Here is a 16,002-nt window from a genome sequence, read left to right on the forward strand (position 1 = left end):
TTATGTGTGTTTTCTAAGTTATATGTTGTGATTATGTGAAGAAACTTCATAAATCTCGAAAACTCTAACAAATTTTGACAATATTTGTAAACTAAAACACTTTATGCAACTTACCATAAAGATGAAAGTGTTAAACATGTTAAGGATGTTGAAAAACTATACAAAATCTTGTAAAGGGACCACTTTATGCAACTTACCATAAAGATGAAAGTGTTTATGATATTCATGGTTTTAAAAGGGCCAAAAGAGTAAATTTTTCACAAAATGGGGTAAATTGGGCCTTCACGGTTTTATGGGCCAAATTTGGAAAAATTATGAATTTTGTGGACTAAATTGTCATTTTAAACAAATTTGAGCCAAAGATGTTGTTTTTCGGTTAAAAAGGATTGAAATTGCCAATTTTATTTAATTACGCCGAAAATGTTGTTTTTAACAAAAGTGGGCTAAAAATGTCATCTTAATTTAAATAAGCCCATAAATATAAACTTTTGGTCTTAAGGGACCTAAAGTGTCAGTTTTATCAAAAAGATGCCTCAATTGTAAATTTTTGGCTTAATGGGCCAAAAATGTCATCATTACAAAAATAGGGCTTTTTATGTCACTTTGGAAAACAATCGAGCTAAAACAAACAATGTAATAACAAACGAACTAAATACACCGATTACATGTTTATTGGGCCTTAGTGGTCAATTTACATGCTTATTGGGGTTGGACTATACATTACATGTTTATTGGGCCTTAGTGGTCCATTTACATGCTTATTAGGCCTGGACTATGCATTACATGTTTGTTGGGCCTTAGTGGTCCATTTACATGCTTATTCGGCCTGGACTATGCATTACATGTTTGTTGGGCCTTAGTGGTCCATTTACATGCTTATTAGGCATGGACTATACATTACATGTTTATTGGGCCTTAGTGGTCCATTTACATGCTTATTGGGCCTGGAAATAACTTACATGTTTAGTGGGCCTTAGTTGCCCTTCTACATCCCTGTTGGGCCTCATACATTCACATACATACTCGTTGGGATTTTCAAACATAAAACGTACACGGAAACATTATACACAACATAACACAATATTCGCGAAAACTCAGTTAAGGATCTACTGAGACATGTCGGTTGACACCTCTCGAGTGTACAATCGTAGCCTGTAGTTATAACCAGTGTCTCTTGGAGGGAGAGCGAGAGTTTGTGTATAGATCTATACATGGTGACACCCCACACCTAAGCTGTTCGCTACAGTTAGACTAGGCCAGTCTAGGGTGGCAAACCTTACCTTCAAAAAGTCGGCGCCTGAAAACCCCATGATAGGCGAATTCATCATAATCAAGTATGGTTATAACGGCTCACATAGAGATTAACGGCATCATAAATTTACGGAATACATATACAGTCTTGACGATACGAAACATACATACACTAATAATCAGTCTTGGGGTTTTGAGACCACGACACTTTTATAAACAGAAAATATCATATTTTCTGGGGAAACATACAGTTAAACAATACCTTCTATTTACAATAGAAAATACAGGATTTTTCCGGATTACATTTATATATATACAATCCAAAAACAGATTACACACGTACATTAATACTTGATTTTGATACATCACTTTCAAGCCATTTTATAGAAAATATCGGATTTTCTGATGTTTTACGAACAATACAAAACTTTTCATTCAAACAAGCTTATGAACTCACCAACATTATATATGTTGACATTTTCAAAATAACTTGTATTCTCAGGAAATCATTAAGCGGAAAGGTTAACAAGAACATGTGGAATTTGTCGTATTTTGTTACCATCATACATTGAATATTTTGGCATGTAATTTATGATACTATACTTGATGTAAACAATGATGGTTGTATTTTGATATGTATGATGACGGTGCTGTCTTGTTTCAATTATATACATTGTGATAATATTACAAGATGAAGTCACCCAAGCCCCCGGACGTTTCCGCCGTCTAGTTCGGGGGTGTGACATGAGTGGACTCGTCGAGTAAGCCAGTGGAGTAGACAAGTTCATCGAGGCCAGAAAATCAATTTTTTCAACTTTGAAAATTAACAAGCATCAAATATAACATAAAATAATCCTAGGATTTGATACCATTGTTGGGTTTTAAGCACTATAACACTCCTATGGTGTACATGCAACCTAAATGCTTTTGATCTATGTTTTCTCTAATTATACATGCAATAAAATTTCCAAAACATGAAGCCTACAACTAGCATACAATTTGGTACATGAATCATAAAATCAAGTTATAAGAATACCTCTTTATTGTATCTTATAGTTCTTAGCCTTTCAAGACCTTACCACCTCAAGTGTGATGCCTCAAATGGTTCACAAACACCATAAAAAGGAAGACATTGAGAGAGAGGGTGTAGCACTCAAAATCATTTTTATGAACTCTTAGAACACTTAGGTCACGATTTTGGCCTAGGGGCAACATTTATATAGTGTAGGATTCCAAGAGTCATGGGTAAACCCTAATCCATACACTTGGGTTATGATCCATATCTCGTGTGGGTTAACTCTTGTGGATACTTACATAAACTTAGCTCAACATGGATCAATAGCCCAAACACTATATATCACTAATTTACATAATCAGTCCCCATTAATTTAATTAGTTAATTTTGATCAAAAAATTAATTCCAAATTAATTATTGATCAATACTAATTAAATAACATGATTCATATTAATATATTATACTTTTTATATATTAATAAACCTCTTTCTCAAATGTCCGTGCTATCAAATTTGTTCTAGTGAAGGCTACCCAAATGGACCATGCTACTCTCGGGTCAAGTACATACCAATTATAGTTATGAGCTTACACACCGAATCCACCAACTACAACAACAGTAACCTCAGAAAGTGCAGCATAGCGATCATTGAATAGCTCAATCATGGCAGTATTGACCATCCCAAACAACTCCAGAGTAGGCTCCCTGATCGCCTCAGCTACTCCTATAGCAATGATCCCATGGATCTCCTCCTCACTCAGGCATGCTCTCCCAGTGTTGCCAGCTCCTAATCCTGAACCTTCAATAGTCTCCATACTAATAATATACCAAGGAAAGATCATACATCACAACACGGTGCTCAACATACCAAGCCTCACTCATATTAGTTCCTTAGCAACCTCAAAATTCCTCCTGAATCTCATACAGATCTTGTGCTTTCAATAGTATGGGCCCATGCTACCTTCCACGTCTATCTATACTTGATTTAGATTCATCCCAATGTCCTAAGTTAATTCACTAGACTATCCCAAGATTTGCTCACACCTACCTCTCCTACGACCTACAACTAACTTCCTAGGCACTCTTCATAAGGTTACCCTCGCTCCCGCACCACTGGTTGCTTTTTTTCATGCTTGTTATACATAATATGTGGTCAGGTAGACTGTCGAATAATCAACTCTGCACTAAATCCACAACCAAACAAGGAATAGGATGTTAGGCCAAGTCGATCATTCTAAGGTTATTTAATCTTGACCATATACAACTAATCAACATACACAAAGCAATCACATAATCAATTAACATATAGCAAGAAACTCCCATGTCCCTGACCCAACCATTTTATTGTAAAGTCTTTTTCAAAAAAATTTGCAAAAAGTCTCGAATCCTAGTTTGAGACTATATTTACACAAGTGTACCTCCAATTCACTCAAACTAGTGCTCTGATAACAACTTGTAACGTCCCATTTTTCACAACCAATTTTTTTTATTTTATTAAAGTAAAACATCCCAATTATAAATCCATTATTAAGAAAATTGTTTATTTGAAATACATTTAGTAAGAATTAGAGTAATATAAGAAACACATAACTCTAAATGTTGTTGATGAGTGAGTACACTCCTGACTTCACCTTCCCACAATCATTGATAAAACCTGAAAACCTAAACAACTAGGTAAGCAGAAAGCTTAGTGAGTTCCCCTAAAAATACCCCATACGATAAACAGACAATCACGCATCGAGTCCAATCAGCCATCAGGCTGGAATACCAAGGGTTGTTGGCATTTCGCCTCAACTCAACAGATCTTCCCGAGCCTTCGTGCCTTCGGCGTACAGCCGGCCCGGACCGAGTATCTTTTCTTACATCACAAAGCAAGACCGCCTCAACCCACTACCACCATATGTCAACATATAAATAATCAAGGATCAATTAGGGACATAATATAGTCAAACAGCAATCATATATCTCACCTCCTACTAGTCCTTACACCGCACACTGTCCCGCTACTAGTTATCCTCCATGAAATACATAACCATAAGTAACCAGAGGTGAGATAGCCACCCGAACAGATGATCCTACTCTAGATCCACAACCAATAAAGGAATAACAAAGAAAGCCTAGATCAAGAGTTATCTCGGGCTATGCTACATGACCACATACATTCCCTACGGTACTCCACTAGATGATAACTAACAAGTATAGATATACATATAGATTTACAGATCACTACCGCATAGCAACATCCTATATACAAGAATACAGATCTAATAGATCACTAGAGCATAGCAACATCCTATATACCAAGATAAAAATCTAACATATCACTACAACATAGCAACATACTAAATACCAACAATCCAAGGAGTACATAATCGTATATTCCCTGAAGTGAGATATACACACACCCAGACAGGTGATCCTACTCTATAGCCACAACCAAACAAGGAAAAAAAAGAAAGCCAAGATCAAGAGTTCTTAGTCTATTCTAATAACTATATACAGTCCCTATGGTATCTACCAAATATAACCAAATTAGTGGGTTGACATTGGTGCCTTCGACCCATGGCACACTGAAGCAAAACTCACCTGAATCGAAGAACTCTGAACACTGTGATACGGTCCCTTTCTCAGCACCGCTTACTCATGGAAATCCACAAACACCAGATTCAGATATAATCTTAATCAATAGCTCAAAATCCTCAAGTTTGACCTGAAGTCAAACTTGATCAAAAAATCAACGATCAAGGGTCAACGAAAGTCAACAGTCAACAAACCCTCACGACTTGACCATTTATGGCTCACGTCGTGAGCCACTATAGGATTAAATAGTCGAGTATCATAGCTTTCACGAGGTGACATGCATCTCCCCACGTCATGAGATCCGTCTGAATGCCATTTTGATCCAAAAACTTCTTAATCCACTAAGCCAATAATCCATCTGTTCCAGGGGGCTTCCTAACACTCTAAGGGTCATAAAAATTGTTGCTCTAAGGTCTTGTATGTCTAATATAGGACTTGAGCTCAAATTATGTCATTCATGAAGAAAAAGGAGATAAATCCTCAATCATGAACTCTAACATCCTCCAAAACTCAAATTCATAACATACAAGCACCAATAGACCCTAAGGACCCATAAAGTTGCTATCTTTATGGAGTCCCAACACTCTAACTCTTAGGTCATGGAGAAAAATGCATAAAACCTTAGCTTGAGCAATAAGGAAACATAAAGTTAGGATTTTGGTTACTCACAATGGTCCATAAGTGTAGCTAACGGTTGCAAATGGGACTCCCAAGCTGAAACTATGCTTTACTGGTCATTTCTTCTGGAAAACCCTAAATCGATCTGATCTGGAAAACCGAGTGTTACAATCGGCTAGCTGGCTAGCTAGTATCATGGTCTGAGACAAATCTCCCTAATTTTCTTATGTTCCAAGCCAGGGGAAGTGGGTCTTGTATCAATGTGTTGTTGTATGTATGTATTAATTTGGATCCTTATGGTTATCCACCAGCTAGCTAGCTAGTATCATGGTCAGACACACTTCTCCCTAATTTTCAAACATTACCATCTGGGGTACCCTTGTATCGATGTAAGGCTGTATGCATCGATTAATTTGGATCCTATATGGTATTAGCCAACCACCTAGCTAGCATCATGGTCCTAAACACTTATCCCTAATTTTCTCATGTTCCAGCTGAGGGAGCCCTTATATCAATGTGCGGTTGTATGTATGGATTAATTTGGATCCTTAGGGCTATTGGCCAGGTAGCTAACTAGTATATATCATTGTTCAAGTCATTTCTCCCTAATTTTCTTATCTACTTTGCCGAGGGCACCCTCGTCTCAATGTGCGGTTGTTTGTGGGTCATATAATTGAGTCCTTGGGGAGGTAGCTTGTATCATGGTCCGAGTCACAACTCCCTAATTTTCTTATGTTTTTATCCAGGTGGTGCCCTTGTATCAATGTACGATTGTATGCATGGGATAACTTGGATCCTTAGGGGTATCAGCCAGCTAGTATCATGGTCTGAGACACTTCTCCCAAATTTTCATATGTTCCCAGCCGGGGGATCCCTTGTATCAACGTGTAGCTATATCCATGGATTAATTTGGATCCTTGGCGGTATCGAACGGTTAGCTAGCTAGTATAATGATCCGAGAAACTTCTCCCTATTTTTCTAATGTTCCCAGCGGGGGGCGCCCTTGTATCAATATGCGGCTGTATGCATCGTTAAATTATATCTTTGGTGGAATCGTCCAGCTAACTAGTAGCATGGTCAGAGAGATTGCTCCCAAATTTTCCTATGTTCTCAGCTGCGAGGAGGGGGCTAGTATCAATGTGCGGTTGAGTGTGTGTCATGTATTTGGATCCTTGATGGGGAGGTAACTTGTATCATGTTCCGAAACACTGCTCCACATTTTCTTCTGTTCCCAGCCGGGTAGGGCACACTTGTATGCGGCTATATGCATGGATTAATTTGAATCCTTGGGGAATCTTCCAGCCAGCTAACTAGTATCACGGTCAGGGACACTTCTCCCTAAGTTTCTTATGTTCCCGGTTGGGGGCGTTGTTGTATCAATTTGTGGTTGTATGCATGGATTAATTTGGATCCTTTGGGGTATCGTCCAGCTAACTAGCTAGTATCATGGTACGAGACACTACTCCTTAATTTTCATATGTTCCCAGCCAAGGGTCGCCCATGTATCAATGTGCAGCTGTATACATGGATTAATTTGGATCCATGGGGGTATCGGCCAACTAGCTATCTAGTATCATGGTCTGAGACACTTCTCCCTAATTTTCATATGTTACCTATCGGATGGTGCCCTGTATCAATGTGCGGTTGCATGCAAGGATTAATTTGGATCCTTGGAGGTATCGGTCAGCTAGCTAGCTACTATCATTGTCCGAGATACTTCTCCCTAATTTTCTTACGTTCCTAGTCGAGGGCGGCCTTGTATCAATGTGCGACTGTTTGCATGGATTAATTTGGATCCTTTGGGGTATCGTCCAGCTAGCAATATCATGGTCTGACACACTTCTCCTTGATTTTCTTATGTTCCCCATCGGGGAGGGGGTGAGGGGTGGGGGTCCTTCTATCAATGTGCGGCTATATGCATGGATTAATATTGATCCTTGGGGGTATCGGCCAGCCAGCTAGCTAGTATCGTTGTCTGAGACACTTGTTCCTAATTTTTCTTATTTTCCCAGCTGGGGGCGCCATTTTATCAACGTGCGGCTATATGCGTGGATTAATTTGGATCCTTAGGGGGTATTGGCCAGCTAGCTAACTATTATATATCATGGTCCGAGATATTGCTCCCTAATTTTCTTATGTTCACAGTCGGGGGGCACCCTGGTTTCAGTTTGTAGCTGTTTGTGAATCATCGAGTTGGGTCCTTGGGGAGGTAGCTTTTATCATGGTCTGAGACACTACTCCCTAATTTTCTTATGTTTTCAGCTAGGGGCGCCCTTGTATCAATGTGCGGCTATATGCACAGATTAATTTGGATCCTTAGGGGTATTGGCCAGCTAGTATCATGGTCCGAGACACATCTCCCTAATTTTCTTATGTTCCTAGCCGGAGGAGCCCTTGTATCAATGCGTGGCTATATGCATGGATTAATTTGGAACCCTGTGGATATCGGCCAACTAATTAGCTAGTATCACGGTCCAAAAGACTTCTCCCTAATTTTCTTTTGTTCCCAGACGAGGGGCGCCCTTGTATTAATGTGTAGTTGTATGCATGGATAAATTTGGATCCTTGGGGGTATCAGCCAGCTAGCTATCAAGCATCATGGTTCGAGACACTTCCCCCTAATTTTATTATGTTCCTATTCGGGGGGCGCCCTTGTATCAATATGCGGTTGTATGCATGGATTAATTTGGTTCCTTGGGGGTATTGGCCAGCTAGCTAGATAATATGATGATTCGAGATACTTCTCCTTATATTTCATATTTTCCTAGTTGGGGGCACCTTGAATTAATGTGCGGTTGTATGCATGGATCAATTTGGATCCTTGGGGGTATCGGCCAACTAGCTAGCTAGTATCATGGTCCAAGTCACTTCTCCCTAATTTTCTTATGTTTCCAGCTGGGGTGCCCTTGTATCAATGTGTGACTCTATGCATTGATTATTTTGATTATTTTGGATCAATGGAGGTATCGGCCAGCTAGCTAGTATCATGGTCCAAGACATTTCTCCCTAATTTTCTTATGTTCTCAGCCGGGGGTCGACCTAGTATTAGTAAGTGACTATCTGCAGGTAATAGATTTGGTTCCTTGCTGGGGAGGTAGCTTGTATCATGGTCTCTGACACTACTCACTATGTTTCTTATGTTCCCAGCTAGGGGCACTCTTGTATCAATGCGTTCTTGTATGCATGGATTAATTTGGATCCATGGGGTATCAGCCAGCTAGCTAGTATATATCATCGTCTGAGACATTGCTCCTTAATTTTCTTATGTTCTCGGCTTGGGGGGCACCATGGTATCAGTGTGTGACTATTTTTGGGTCATGGATTTGGATCCTTGGGTGTATCAAACAACTATATATCTAGCTAGTATCAAGGTCCGACACACTCCTCCCTAATTTTCTTATATTCCCAGTTGGGGGTCGGCACACTCTTGTATCGATGTACGACTATATGCATGGATTAATTTGGATCCTTGGAGGTATTTGTCAGCTAGTATCATGGTCCTTGACACTTCTCCTTAATTTTCTTATGTTCCCAGCTAGGGGGGGGGCTTGTATCAATGTGTGGCAGTATACATGGATTAATTAGATGTAACGTAGTGGAAATTCAAAACATTTTTCATTTTAAATTCATAAAAACATATGTCATATTGTTCAACACCAATTATTCATTTAACAAAGTTCTCAAAATCATCACATAAAATCTAGGATCCACAGTAGCTCTTCCTAAAACATAATGTGTGTGTACAATCATGTCGGTGCCTTCCCGCGGTCCTCTAAAGTACCTGAAACACATATCACATAAACGGTAAGCACGCATGCTTAGTGAGCTCTCCAAAATACCACATACATACAACTAGCCACTCGAGGCTATAGCTCTACGAGACCTTCTGGTCAATGTGTCTCAGGGGCCTTCCTGTCCCACAATCTGAGTATACCTTCCGGTCCTACTCTGTCGACCTTCGGGTCCATACCATATTGACCTTCTGGTCCATACACTGTTGACCTTACGGTCCATACATTGTTGACCTTCTGGTCCACACACTGTTGACCTTCCGGTCCATACCCTGTTGACCTTCCGGTCCATATCATACTAACCTTCCGGTCCATACCATGCTACTCATAACATACATAACATATACATATTGCATAGAAACATATATCACATACTCGTCATAGCACATAAGACCTTCTGGTCACACATAATTACCACTCTAGGTAAGGTATAATGAGAAGACTTACCTCGTATGATGTCGAGTAACTCACGTGCTCGATATCCCCGAACTCGAAACAATGACCTAGCCCCCGCCTAATCACATAAAGAAATTATCTCAAATCAATAACGGCTCTCAAGTCTAGACTAATCCCTTCCTATGTTCTCTCAGAAGGCTAAAAGACCATTTTACCCCTCTAATGGTCCAAAAGTCCACATGTTGACCAAACCTTAAAAGTGAACGAAAGTCAACTGTAGGGAGGTACGCTGCGCGTACCAGCTCTATATGCGGAGCGTAATTCGTGGTCATCCAGAATCAGGGAACTCGACCCCCTCTGCGACGCGTACTGGGATTACACCCAGCGTAAGTCCCAGTTTCATACTTTCGTGATTTTTGGTCGGAATAGATTAAGACATAAGCTCATATCTCAGATCCAAGCACTCTGCTGTCTCTTAAGCCATAAAGTCGAAACCTTTGAGCCTTTGCATGGCTATAAAGGTCACCAATCACTTCAAACACATATCCTCTTTCCCCATTAAGCCCTAATCTCATGCATGACTTAATCTTAACATCCAACATTGGATTTTTATGGATTTATAACACAAAATACACTTAAATGGGGTAGATCAAGGTCCATGGAGTTCCTTTTCTCAAAAAGTCTCCACCTTTGGGACTTAAACCCTAAAAATGCTCCTATATGATGTTCATAACAAAAGAGTGGTAAAGTTTGAAGCTTTTTACCTTTGTGAGAAGCTCCGCACTCAGTTTAGCTTAGATCTAGAAGCTTGGACTCCAATCTTTCCTCTTCAAGGTCTTCTCTTCTTCTTCACAAGCACACAATGACACTTTCAAGCTCAAATACACACACACAAGTTTAGAACGAAAGTTTAGCTCTTTTAGGGTTTCACTCTCTGGAAATGGTGGCTGGGATGGAGGCCATAGCATTCCTTTTATAGTGCTCATGTCTCATTTAGGGTTTCATGTCTGAGCCCAGTACGCCCAACGTACACTATCATATGCCCAACGTATTGGGTAGTATCAGCATCAAGAGCATGCTCATGAGTACGTGCATCATACTCTTCAGTACGCCCAGCGTACCCATTTGCTACAATTTCCTTCCATGGGCTAGTTTTGACAACTTGGAAAAGAAGAGGGATTAAATAGTTATACCTGACTTTCAGGATGTTACAATTCTCCCCCACTAGAATTAGACTTCTCCCTCGAAGTCTCATGCCATAAATAACTCCGGATGCTGCTCCCGCATTTCCGATTCCAACTCCCAAGTCAGCTCGAACCCTCTCCGATGTTGCCACTAGACCTGAACCAGAGGCACCTCCTTGTTCCTCAGAACCTTGATCTTCCTATCCAGTCTCGCGATCGGTCTCTCAATGTAATTCAGGCTCGCATCCATCCGAATATTCTCTAGCAGCACTACTGCCTTCTCATCGGCTATACACTTCCTTAACTGGGATACGTGGAAAGTATCATGGATTCGGCTCAACTCCGCAGGTAGCTCTAAACGGTATGCTACCTTGCCCACTCTAGCGGTCACCCTGAAGGACCAATGAATCGCGGGCCCAGATTTCCCTTCTTCCTGAATCGGATCACTCCTTTCCAAGGAGATACCTTCAGGAGTACAAAGTCTCCAACCTAGAACTCGAGCTCGGATCACTGCCTATCCGCATAACTCTTCTGGCGGCTCTGGGCTGTCAGTAACCTGTCTGACCTGTTGAATCTGCTCTATCATCTTAAGCACTGTCTCAATGTTACCCATCATTCGTTTCCCTACCTCTCCCCAACAGATGGGGGTCCAACACCTCCTCCCATATAAAAGCTAAATAGGGGGCATACCAATACTCGAATGGTGGTTGTTGTTGTAAGAAAACTCAGCCAAGGGTAGGTATGTATCCCAACATCTACCAAAGCATGTCCTCAAGTTTCTATATCGTCCACTCACTCTGCATGTCCGTCTGTGGGTGATAAGCAGTACTGAAGTGCAATCTCGTACCCAACTCCTCATGAAAATTCTTCCAGAACCTGGAAGTGAAACATACACACAATCGAGATCGGCACTCGATGCCAAGACACCACCTCTCTCACATACGTCTCTGCCAGTCTCTCTGCAGAAGAGCTCTCACTAATAGCAAGGAAGTGAGCGTTCTTCGTCATCTGATCCACAATCACCCAAATTGCGTCAACACCCATTGCGTTTCTCAGCAATTTGGTGATAAAATCCATAGAAATATGTTCCCACTTCCACTGGGGAACCTCTAGTGGCTACAACTTGCCATGCGGACGCTGGTGCTCGGCCATAATCTGGCGATAGGTCAAGCACCTCTCAACTACCCATGCAACATCCATCTTCATACAGGGCCACCAGTAATCTCTCTTCAGATCCAAATACATCTTAGTGGCCTCGGGATGGATCGAGAATCTCGATCTGTGCGCCTCCTCCATCAGTGTGCTACGTGCCCCGTCCATAAACGGCACCCACATCCGACTGTGAAAGGTCATAAGCCCTTGGCTATCAGCAACAAACTCAGACACTTGTCCAATCACCCGCTCCCTCTTGTGGTTCTCCGGTCTAACAGCCTATGAATGGGCCTCTCTGATGGTGTCCAATATCGGAGTCATCACCGTCATCCTCATGCATATATCTATAATCAGGGAACTCTCCGCCCTGCGACTCAGGGCATTGGCTACAACATTAGCCTTGCCCGGATGGTACAAGATCTCACAGTCGTAATCCTTTACCACATCCAACCATCTCCTCTGGCACATATTCAGGTTGGGCTGATCCATCAGATACTTCAAACTCTTATGGTCCGTGTATATGGTACACCGAACCCCATACAAATAATGGCGCCATATCTTGAGGGCGAATACAACTGTCCCCAACTCTAAACCATCGGTGGGGTACCTCGTCTCGTGAGGCTTCAGCTACCTCGATGCGTATGCTCTCACGTGCCCACTCTACATGAGCACCACACCCAACCCTGATATAGACGCATCGCAGTAAACCACAAAATCCTCCATTCCCTTGGGAAGGGCTAACACCGGGGCTTCGCACAGTCTCTGCCGAATAGTCTCAAACGAGGCCTGCTGCTCTGGACCCCAAGTAAAAGCAACGCCCTTTCGGGTCAATCTAGTGAGGGGAACGACAATCTTGGAGAAGTCTCTAATAAATATCTGATAGTAGCCGGCCAACCCCAGAAAACTCCTGATCTCAGTGGAGGATCTCGGCACCTCCCAACTCACAACAGCCTCAATCTTGGCCGGATCGACCAATATCCCATTCTGATTAACGAGATGTCCCAAGAACTAGACCTCTCGTAACTAGAAATCACAATTGGAGAATTTGGCATAAAGCCTCTCCGATCTCAATACTCCAAGAATATCCCTCAGATGCTCCTCATGTTTCTCTCTGGATCTCGAATACACTAGAATATCGTCGATGAACACAATCACCGATCGATCCAACATCGGCCTGCATACTCGGTTCATGAGATCCATGAACGTTGCTGATGCATTGGTGAGCCCAATAGGCATCACCACGAACTCGTAATGCCCATAACGAGTCCTAAACGCCATCTTCTTGATATCCTCTTCCCGCACCCTCATCTGGTGATATCCAGACCTCAGGTCTATCTTGGAGAACCAAAAAGCTCCCTGCAACTAATCGAACAGATCGTCGATCCTCGGTAGTGGATAACGGTTCTTAACCGTCAACTTGTTCAACTCCCGGTAATCAATGCATATCTGGTGTGAACCATCCTTTTTCTTGACAAACAGGATTGGCGCTCCCCACGGCGAGCTACTCGGTCGGATGAATCCCTTCCCCAACAACTCCTGAAGCTGCGAGGATAACTCTTGCATCTCCGGTGGCGCAAGGCGATAGAGTGCCTTGGCAATAGGCACCGCCCCCAGAACCAAATCGATGCGAAACTCCACCTGCCTCTCAGGAGGCACGCCCGGCAACTCCTCGGGGAAAACATCCGGAAACACTCGCACTATCGGAACCTCACCGACAGAAGTCGGCCTCTCTGTGGTAACTCGTGTATCCATCACATAGGCTACAAATCCTCTACAGCGCTGTTGTAGACTCTGTCTCGCTCTGGCAGCTAAGCAAAATGTTGACCCTGATCGGGTACCCTTTCCATACACTGTAAGTACTCCCCCATTAGGGTCTCGTATGGTCACCAAGTGACGCTCGCAGTCGATAACAGCTCCGAATCGACTCAACCAGTCCATGCCCACAATGACACAGACATCGCCCATCGCAATCGGTACCAAATCTATCGAGAAATCAACACCGAAAATCTCGAGTACACATCCTCGAATCACATCAGTAGCAAAAACTGCTCGCTCGTCAGCTATAGAAACTCGCAAAGGTCGACTCAACGCCTCTCTTCGAATAATGATGTGCTGACTAAACCCTAATCACATGAAAGATCGACTCGCACCCGAGTCAAATAACACGAAAGCAGGTACAGAATTCACAAGGAAAGTACCTATGCATACCATAATATAAGCACAATATCTCGAACTCAATATAAGCATAAGAATACATACCAGCCACAACATCAGGTACTGTGCGGACCTCCTCTGTTGTCATCTGGAAGGCTCTCCCTCGTTCCTTTAGTGCCTCGGTCTTCGCTGGCCGACCCTCAGTAGCTCGTGCAGCAGCAGGGGCAGATCCCTGTAATAGCTAGGGGCACTCAGCCCTCCGGTGGCCAGTCTGGTTGCAATGAAAGCAAACCATGAATCCCTTGGGGCAATCCTTGGCTATATGCCCCTCCTTGGCACATTTGTAGTAAGCACCTGCTCGACAAACTTCATCATGTCCCTTACTGCACTTCCCACAAGTGCGACCCTTCTGGCCTCCAGATCTCGTATTGGCGGGATTTGCCCGCTTGGCTGTCAGCTGAGACTGCACTGACCGCCTATCCCTCCTCTGAGACTCGGCCTCCTCCTTGGCCTGAGTCTCTAGCTCAATCTCCCTCTTCTGAGCATTTTCCTAGAGCTCGGAAAATGTTCGGTACGTCGAGTTCGCCACGAACTCCCGAATGTCTCTCCTCAGTATGCTCAAATATCGACTCATGCGTGCCTGCTCAGTAGACACGTGCTTAGGGCAAAACAACGCCCTCTCATGAAACATCCGCGTGATCACCGTCACAGACTCCGTCCCCTGCTTGAGGGACAAGAACTCACAGGCCAAATGTTCCCTCTCCACCGGGGTAACATACTCGTCCCTGAACATAGTGGTGAACCTCTCACAGGTCACCGCAGTAAGCTCTGCAGGAGTAAAATCTGTTGTCACAAACTTCCACCAGTCCTTTGCTCCCAAGCTAAGCTGGTTTAGCGCGAACCATACTCTCAAATGTTCTGGACAAGAACAGGTGTAGAAGCATCCCTCAATGTCGGAGTTCTACCTCATCGCGACTATCGGATCCTAAGTCCCGTCAAACTCTGGTGGCTTCGTGTTGCTGAACTCTCGGTACAGCAACGGGTCATCCCCCTGTGGCCTTGCGGCAGTGACAGCTGTAGTGGCTGCAGCAGCAGCCACCTCATTCAAAGTAGCATATCACTTGTCTAATGTCTCAATCAGCATGGTCTTGATAGTACCACTGGTACCACTGCCTCCTGGGTTGTGGTGCGTTCCCACCATGATGCCTCCGAAATATGAGATAAACTAATCAGAGACTCGACCGAGATTACTCACACTCGATCAACCGTTCCTACTTGTTCCTTAGCACCCTAACGATTCTTACTTGGGATGTTTACCAATCCGGTGTTTCTAGTAGTACGGACCCTATACTACCTTCTACACCACATCAGTATTCACCCCAAGTCCTCCTCCTAGGATTCCAGATCACAAGTACACTACAGCTTATCACACACAGGCCACTTTCCAATAGACCTCTCGTAAGCTCCTCTCTGCAACCTACTCACTCTCGTAGTAACTTATAGTAGCAGTAACTCCTAGGCTAAGGCATCACAAATCAGGCCACTCTAGTCCTAGATATGAATACCTAGACTACTCTCTAGCATGCATAACATATCACATAATATCTCATAACATATAACGTAAGGGTATTTTGGGAAATCACCGTTCGGGTGCTGGCTGATTGTACACACTGCTCCTTTCCGCTTTCTTGAAAATCTTTTACTTATCTTAGAAAATCTTTTTTTTTTGAAAACTTTCCTCAAATCCTCAGTTTGAGTTCAGATATGCCCGAAGGTGTATCTGAATCCCTCATACCAAGGATCTGATACCAACTTGTAGCATAGTGTAAATTCAAAACAATTTTTCATTTTTAATTCATAAAA

The sequence above is a fragment of the Lactuca serriola genome, chromosome 7, assembly GCF_051521515.1.
Source record: "Lactuca serriola cultivar US96UC23 chromosome 7, Lser_US96UC23_V15, whole genome shotgun sequence".
NCBI classification, from domain to species: domain Eukaryota; kingdom Viridiplantae; phylum Streptophyta; class Magnoliopsida; order Asterales; family Asteraceae; genus Lactuca; species Lactuca serriola.